Consider the following 9,009-nt stretch of genomic DNA (forward strand, 5'->3'; position numbering starts at 1 on the left):
AGTGCGCTTTTGTCTGGACTAGGAATCAAACGTGAAAAATAACAGTGCAGTGCATTCTACTTGCTAATTGAAACATCAACAACTATCTAATTTGTGCTCTATAAATGGCATAAATTCATTGAATACAATATTTATCGTGCTATTGGCTACTCCCCGAGTAGAAATATTTTCCCAGCACTCATTGTTTTAATATGATAACAATTAGCCTCTGTTGGGATGCCAGAAAATCCGAGGAATATATTTTTGTCCTTCCTAAGGGGACCGTTCAGTTTTTACGGCCGAAGGGGGCCCGGCAAAATCCATGGGGGTCATCCTAATTTTGGAATCCGCGAAGGGGGGGGGGGGGTCATCACTTTTTCACTGGTAGGAAAGGGGGGGGGGTCACCACATTTTCAAAAACATAATACCTCCAATAAAGTTCACTTTATGCCATGGCCATGATCGACCCTCTTTACCGGCCAACGACCAACTACAATAACTATACTTTATGTATTACACATGACCCTCTTAACGGCGGGCCGCCTGCAGCGGCCCACTACAAAAATTGACTTTATTGTAATACCCATTACCATCTTAACCGGAGGAATGCCTTTCGCGTTCCACTCCAATAAAGTTTACTTTATACATTGTCCATGGACATAAGTTGTCTATGGAAATGAAGTTAAAAATTGCCTTACAGTCGTCCTAATTAACAGACGTTTGCATGGATGTGGCTGAGAATTTGTGCACTGGCATCTCTCTACACAAATAAAGTGCGCCGCGTACCGGAGTTCAAATCCAAACGGTCGGGTAAATTTGACATATAGGTTTTGGTTATTTTTCGGGGGGGGGGGGGGGTTCATCAATATTTTTCGTCTGACAAAGGGAGGGTCATCTTTTTTTCACGAAAAATGCAGGTGGTCTATATTTTTTTTGAACACTGGCGACAAGATTTTGCCGCCCCCAGGCCGTAAAAACTGAACGGTCCCTAAGTAAAACCATCAGTAACATACTAATGGCAGGTTGAAACTCCTTACAAGAAATGAACTGAACATTTATGATCGCCCTTTGAGAGAGTTGTAAGAAACCTCCACTTTTGTTTTATTGTCTTCAGGAGAGAGTTTTCTCTGCGGAAAGGATGTGAGCGCAGCCGACATATTTCTGATCATTTTAATGCACCGAATGAAGCAGTATGGGATGGCAAAACTCTTCTGGACAATGGACAGCGCCCCATGTGTTGGCGTACTACGAATGGATGTTGCGAAGAGAGACTTGTGCTAAGGGATGGACCATTAGACCTTGGGGGAGGGGGGGGGTGGTCACAATGAAATTGTGAAAATTTTTTTTTTACTATTGTAAATTTCTGAATTTTTTTTTCCAATTGAGATTAGCTGTGCAAAATTTTTTTCAGAGTAATTTTCAGATTTATAATTTTTTTTTCGTTCGTCGCTGTCTGAAGATAAAGAGGGCAAACATGTGGCCACGCAAGCGGTCACTGGGAAGAGGTCAGGAGAGGGGTGTCCCCCTGCTGCTGTTGGAGCTTTTGAAAAATAGAGATTAAAATGGTTTTATTTGGTGGCACTTGGGGAGTATTTTTGCGGGGGGAGGTCAGGAGGGGGTGTCCCCTCCTGCCGTTGGAGCTTTTGAAAAATAGAGATTAAAATGGTGTTATTTGGTGGCACTTGGGGAGTATTTTGCGGGGGGGTGGTCAGGAGGGGGTGTCCCCCTCCTGCCGTTGGAGCTTTTGAAAAATAGAGATTAAAATGGTGTTATTTGGTGGCACTTGGGGAGTATTTTTGCGGGGGGAGGTCAGGAGGGGTGTCCCCCCTGCTGCTGTTGGAGCTTTTGAAAAATAGAGATTAAAATGGTGTTATTTGGTGGCACTTGGGGAGTATTTTTGCAAGGGGTGGTCAGGAGGGGGTGTCCCCCTCCTGCCGTTGGAGCTTTTGAAAAATAGAGATTAAAATGGTGTTATTTGGTGGCACTTGGGGAGTATTTTTGCAAGGGGTGGTGAGGAGGGGGTGTCCCCCTCCTGCCGTTGGAGCTTTTGAAAAATAGAGATTAAAATGGTGTTATTTGGTGGCACTTGGGGAGTATTTTTGCGGGGGAGGTCAGGAGGGGGTGTCCCCCCTCCTGCTGTTGGAGCTTTTGAAAAATAGAGATAAAAATGGTGTTATTTGGTGGCACTTTGGGAGCATTTTTTTCGGATTACACATCTTCCTCTGAAACATGGTCTTCTTGCTCCTCAGTAGCTTCGTATAGTTTTGAAAATTGACTATTTTGGTTTCCTGGCTTCCCTTTCTACTGTGTGGTGAAATGCCTACATTCACCCCACCAAACATCATGCATATCTCATGATTTACAATTGATTTTGACACGCTGAGAAGCTAAAATAAGCTAAACAAGGCAGTATTGCTGAAGGCAATGAGTACTTGGGCCGTGATAGAGTAATTTTGAGGACAATATATACTACTATTCAAATATGGTCTTGAATTTCCTCCTGTCAATTAGGCATTTGATTAACTGGTTATTAAACGAAGCAATGGCATGACAACGGCAAAATATGTCTAGCAACTTTTGTGGAGTTTGAGGCAGGGGTTCTTTATTTATAGTGGAAATTGCTTAAACTCCTTAAATATTGAAATTACAGCAAATTTCTTTTGTTCTCGATGGTAGATGTCTAATATTTAGATGGGCATATTTAGATTTCTACCCTATAGTTATCCCTATATACCAAAAATCGGACATCTAGCTCTATTGGCTTGCTCAGAATTAGATATGCGAATAATTAATGAGGTACAATATGTGGTGTCATTAGGTGTCCCATCATACCAAATATGAAGGGTGTAGCACTTGTGGTTACTGAGTTTTGGACAAATATATATATTTGAGGTCAAAGGTCATTGAGGTCACATGACATTTTGTCAATATAATTGTATTGCTAAGTTATTCCTATATACCGAAAATCTGACCTCTAGCTCTATTGGCTCGCTCAAAATTAGATATGCGCATAATTAATAAGGTACAATATGTGGTGTCGTTAGGTGTCTTATCATACCAAATATGAAGGATGTAGCACTTGTGGTTACTGAGTTGTGGACAAATATATATATTTGAGGTCAAAGGTCATTGAGGTCACGTCACATTTTGTCATAATAATTGTATTGCTAAGTTATTCCTATATACCAAAAATCAGACCTCTAGCTCTATTGGCTCGCTCAAAATAAGATATGCGCATAATTAATGAGGTACAATATATGGTGTCATAAGGTGTCCTATCATACCAAATATGAAGGGTGTAGCACTTGTGGTTACTGAGTTGTGGACAAATATGTATATTTGAGGTCAAAGGTCATTGAGGTCACGTGACGTTTTGTCAAACAAATTATATTGTTAACTTATCCCTATATACCAAAAATCAGACCTCTAGCTCTATTGGCTCGCTCAAAATTAGATATGCGCATAATTAATGAGGTACAATATGTGGCGTCATAAGGTGTCCCATCATACCAAATATGAAAGGTTTAGCACTTGTGGTTACTGAGTTATGGACAATAATGTATATTTGAGGTCAAAGGTCACCAAGGTCACATGATATTTTGTCAAAATGTCTGAGATATCTGCGTGAACCGATGGACTCACTGATGGACTCACGGACGGATATGACCCAATCTATAAGCCCCCTGGACTTTATCGTGGGGACAAAAAACTGTGTCACTGCATCCTTTAGGCAATATGAATACGATGAGAAACTAAATTTTATTTTTCTTGGCCTTATACATGAAAGTCTATGGAGAACTGCCTTATACATGGGAGTCTATGGAGGTGTAAACTAAAAAGTCCTCTAACACGGCCAAATTCGATCGCATTGTGAAACAAATCGACGTGCATCTGTATGGGGTTGGGTACTATTCTTGTGCAAAGTCTGAAAGAAATTGACCAGGGCATGTCTGAGATATCTGCGTGACGGACGGACGGATGGACTGACATGACCAAACCTATAACTCCCCCAAGACTTCGTCCGTGGGCACTAAGTAAAAACAACGCAACAGTTATTATAGGAACGCACACAGGGGAATGCACAGCGTACACTGCGTACGTACGCAGGGCTAGCGAGAGTTGCCGACATCGACGGTTATTTACGAAAAAAGAATAAAAGACTGGCATTTTTGGAAGCAATCGAGTAGCTGAGGTAGGCAGGGATACGACTTGGGCCCAAGAACGCTGAATTTCGGCAGTAATTTGGCTTTTTACGTCAAGTCCAAAAATGGATTTGAAGTCACCAACTCTACGTACGGGTCTTTGCAGGGCTGTGGTGAGCGGGGCTATTAGCTGTAGCGGAACACACAGCATCGTACGCAGGGCTAGACTTCCCGGAGAAGGCGAGCTGTCACGTTCAAGCTCAGGATTATTTGTCGATCAAATTTCAGTAAATTTACCTTACCTAGATGAAATTTTGTCTATATGCTGAAATTTCGCCGAAGTTTGACAAAATTGCATCGATTTTTCAGGTTCATATCCGACATTTTTGAGTTTTGAGTGCAGACAGAAATAAGTTTTGAGGCAACATGGCTGCGACCCCATGTTGACCCCTAGCCCTGCGTACGATGCTATGTGCTACAGCTAAACACACAGCATCGTACGCAGGGCCAGCGAGAGAGTTGCCGACATCGACGGTTATTTACGAGAAGTGAATAAAAGACTGTCATTTTGGAAGCGATCGAGTAGCTGAGGTAGGCTGGGATACGGCTTGGGCCCAAGAACGCTGAATTTCGGCAGTAATTTGGCTTTTTACGTCAAGTCCCAAAATGGATTTGAAGTCACGACCCTACGTACGCGTATGGGTCTTTGCAGGGCTGTGGTGAGCGGGGCGATTAGCTGTAACGGAACACACAGCATCGTACGCAGAGCTAGTTGACCCCAAGTGAAAATGTGTTCGCGATCAAATCTTCCTATATTTTTTCAGAATTTTCGACAAAATCATTGCTTCTTACATCTTATGTAAAATATAAAATATTAAAATAAAAATGCGATGTGCCATGTCTCCAGATTTCTAAAATATCGTTCGTTGACCGTTCGACGGAATACTCATTTCGCAAACTTGTGACGCAGTTGAAATTCAATACTGACCGCCAAATAATCTTAATGAGACAAGATCATTCTGGACATCCTCCAAATTATCCAACCATTCGCGTTAGAGTTCAGCTCGCTTAGAGGATCATAACATTCTTCGGCCTTCGTTTAGATCGACCCTAATCTCTCCCATTTAGGAAATAAATACACAAGCTACCTTGACAAAACTTCGTGCACCATCCAGGACCAAACACACTACAAATCTGTCTTGACGTCATCATCTCCTTACATGGTAATCGGCATACCGTATTTTTTAGCAAAGGAGACACAGAATACGTCGGAGTATTCAGTTTCAAAACGTATACATTGTGTGAGTTGTCAAAAAAAGTAATGTTACTGCAGTGGTATAAATTACAAAACACAAAAGTTCAAATCAGTTTATTTTGGACTGGCTTTACCCAACATTTCATATTGTTTCTTATGCCAGATTTGACCACGTGCTTACTGGCGACCCCTTTACATGCAAATTTTGTGTCAAATGGTGTGTTCTCCTGGAAAAACAAACGTACGATTTCTATATGAAGGAGGCGAAATTTGCCCTCAAAACTCGAAACCACCCCTATATGGGGTGTACCTAGCTATTTTGAACGAGCTTCTCGAATCTGCAGCTCTATTTCGAAATGATGGTCTGGTTTTCTCAGCTCAAGGATAAGTGTTCTCCATCGCTGTGGCATTACTATTCTCAACTGGGGGTACAGTTTCCAGTCGTAATGTTTTTCATTGTGTCCGGGATATAAAACCTTTCCTTTTCACAATTTTACTTCGATTAACACTAGTCCACATCTTGTCAGCGATTAAACATGTTTCAAGTTTAAATGTTAAATTCTGGTCTCGAGCCCTCTTGTTCGACCAAACTGAAATTACCCCTCCCACTTTGGCTCGTCCAGTGGGTGTAGCAAGGGTCGTGCCATCGCCTAGGAAACGGAGGGTGCATTAATTGTTGCATTTCGATGCACATTTTGATTATATTCAGAAGATTTTGTGGCAAAAACTCAGATAGAGAAGCATTAATATTCACATCTCACTTATTCAAGACTGGCTGAGAGCAGCACTTCCATTCAGTTAACATCATTACGCCATTTATTATGCCAAGAAAGATGAAGCCAAGACATTTTGCCCTCCCTGGTCTCAGCCAGGAATGGTTATACCTTACAGAGTTTTTTCCCACGGAATGAAAACAAATGTACTTGGGCTGAGGCCCAAGTACAATAATATAGTGAAATTTGCATATTTGTGTTTTTAGAGCAATTGTTGCCCTTTTTTGATCTTAAAAGGCAAATACAACTTTCTGTCTTGACAACCATACCATAGTTTCAATGTTTTACCTAGTGTACCTGCTGGTTTGTACGCAGGAAACAAGTAGAAAACAGGCTCTATAATTTATAATTTTCAAGTGATCAGAATACAAAAGTCCTGAAAAGATAAGATAAACACAACTTCCAGTATAAGGGATACAGTCACTCTAAATGTATAAATTAAAATTAAAAAATGTGCCGGGAGGATGTATTACAAATACAGAAGTTGCTTACTGTCGGTAAAATCTAAAAAAAATTCAAAATTTTAAAGACTTTTGCAGATTTTTTTTTTTACGCCTTTGTCTTCTTATATATTTTTTTTTATTTGCAAACTAGTTTGAAGATTTTTTTTTTCTAACTTTCTGCTCTGAAAATTTTTTTTTTCTGTTTTTGACCACCACCCCCTCCCAAGATCTAATGGTCCGTCCCTAAGGTTCTGCCTACCTTCGACTTTCAGCCTTCAAAGTAATTCCAGCGAACTCTCAATATCTGAAATTTTGATACTGGTAGTATTCCGATTGTATTTGATTTTGCACATCTTCACGCAGGCAACTTAAATAATTTGTGCGTTACGCAGGATTGTCAATAATTGTAGTTTGTAAATAATCTGAAAAAAGACTCAAAATAAAATGATAAAAATCTGTAAACCAGAAAACGTTACCCGAGTGACAAATTGTTGGTTTAAATACTACAAACAGTCCCTGGTCGTTTGAAACTAATGATTCTGTCTGAGTGGTGATCTACCAAGTAGTGGATTTCATTTGACTCATTGACATGTTTTCATCTGTCTGAAAGGTTAAACAATAAACGAATGAATCTCTCAGATTCAACGTTGTTAACTGTTTTTACTTTCCATTACCTTGCAAATTATGACTCATTTTAAGTCACGACCGTTTACTTAGCATTTTTAAAGGGCCTCGTGATTTGCTTTCGAGAGCATGCAAAATTTGTTCAGGATAATAGCTAAGATTGCATAAGATTTGTTGCACCACGGGTAAAATTTTCTCAGTACATGTGACCACAGTCCCTCCACAAAACGGTCAAGAAACGCTTTTGTTCAAAGGTGCTAATCACCTACACAGTTGCCAACAGTCCGCGTTGCGGCGGACGCAGGAAGCGAATGACGTCATAGGCATGTTAGCGTCTTGTTTCAGTGGCGTCTTGTAACACGGTCCCGCTCCGGTATTCTACGATTTTCAGTCAATCAAGCTACTTTATTTTCATCTTTCTGCACTATTTCGCATGTATTTGAAGACTTTTGTGGCTACGTGAGACGATGAGTAAAACAGTTTCTTAAAGATCTAGGTCACTATCGAGAAATCTTGGATGGTATTTTATGGCTGAGTTCAGCCATGAGGTGATCTTGACCGACGCCACGCATTTCGGAAACACTGGGAATTTTACTCCCCATTTGTTTTTTCACCTTTCATCACAAAAGTAAGTCATGCACCTCCTAACAAGGCAAAGACTTCGAAAAAATAGGGAATCGTGTTGTGTTGTTATTTTGAAACCTAATTCGACAAGAAAACTAGTCTTTTTTGCCGCGTTTATATTTTCAACTGAAAACAAAATGGCGTCGCTTGGGATCGACGAGTCGTATCTGCATTACATGGGAAAATCCTAAAATGTCTTCCTTAACCCCCTTTGATATCGATTTAACATGATAATTCCTCAGTTCCAAACTTTGAGAGTTCGATTTGAAATTTTTAATCGTTTTCAACTAAATTCAATGCACGAAATCAAGGAACTCTTACGATGACCTTGTTTTTGCAAGGTGCTCGCGTCGACCCATTGAGAGTTGGCGTTATGGTAATAGTGCAACGTTTTTTCCGACCCTTTTTTTCTCCTTTATCGATCGTTCAGAGGTGTCAAGAGCGTCCCTATCAATCGTTCAGTCTTCTCATAAGTAGGCAATCAGGTTCATGACGGAATCTGTTCTTTTTTATAGACACAAGTTACTGCCGAACCCAATGTTTTGATTTTGTCGACCTTTCGAATTGTCAGATCGCCAAATTTAGAGAATCTAGAAACCCTACAAGTGTCGCGACATTTTGGTGACATGACCTCCCCAAGCCTGGGCGCCCAACTCTCTGCCATGGATTTTCCTGATTGAGGATCAAGTGAGATACAAATCATGCCGTGTATAGGTTTCGTATGTGCCTACCCACGAGAGTCCGTGGACGTGGTCGGCCCCTCGATGGGTATTTATATACAAACTGATTGTATCGGTTGCTACACTGTGGACATTGGAAGACCACGCAAGGCTTGGGTTCGCAGCAGTACGTGTCGACGCAGGATTTTTATCTTCCAAAATGAACTCCCAATCAACATGGGAGTCGTTTAAATTGACGAAATCGTCTCCGAACTTGCACATAGTTCACGTTGCGTGACTCCACGGTGATCTCTCTTGGAAGATTCGGCAGGCAGATAACAAACTTTGACTTTAGACGCATGCGCAGACAATAATCAGAATGGATTTGTGAGGGACCGTGATGTGACCAGGGTAACATACGTGGTGTTTGGATATTGGATCTACTGTTTTTCCCTTAGGGATGGGATGGATTGGCCGGGAGGATCGGCAAAGATTTTTTTTGTCAAAATG

Source organism: Ptychodera flava, chromosome 11, assembly GCF_041260155.1.
Source record: "Ptychodera flava strain L36383 chromosome 11, AS_Pfla_20210202, whole genome shotgun sequence".
NCBI lineage: Eukaryota > Metazoa > Hemichordata > Enteropneusta > Ptychoderidae > Ptychodera > Ptychodera flava.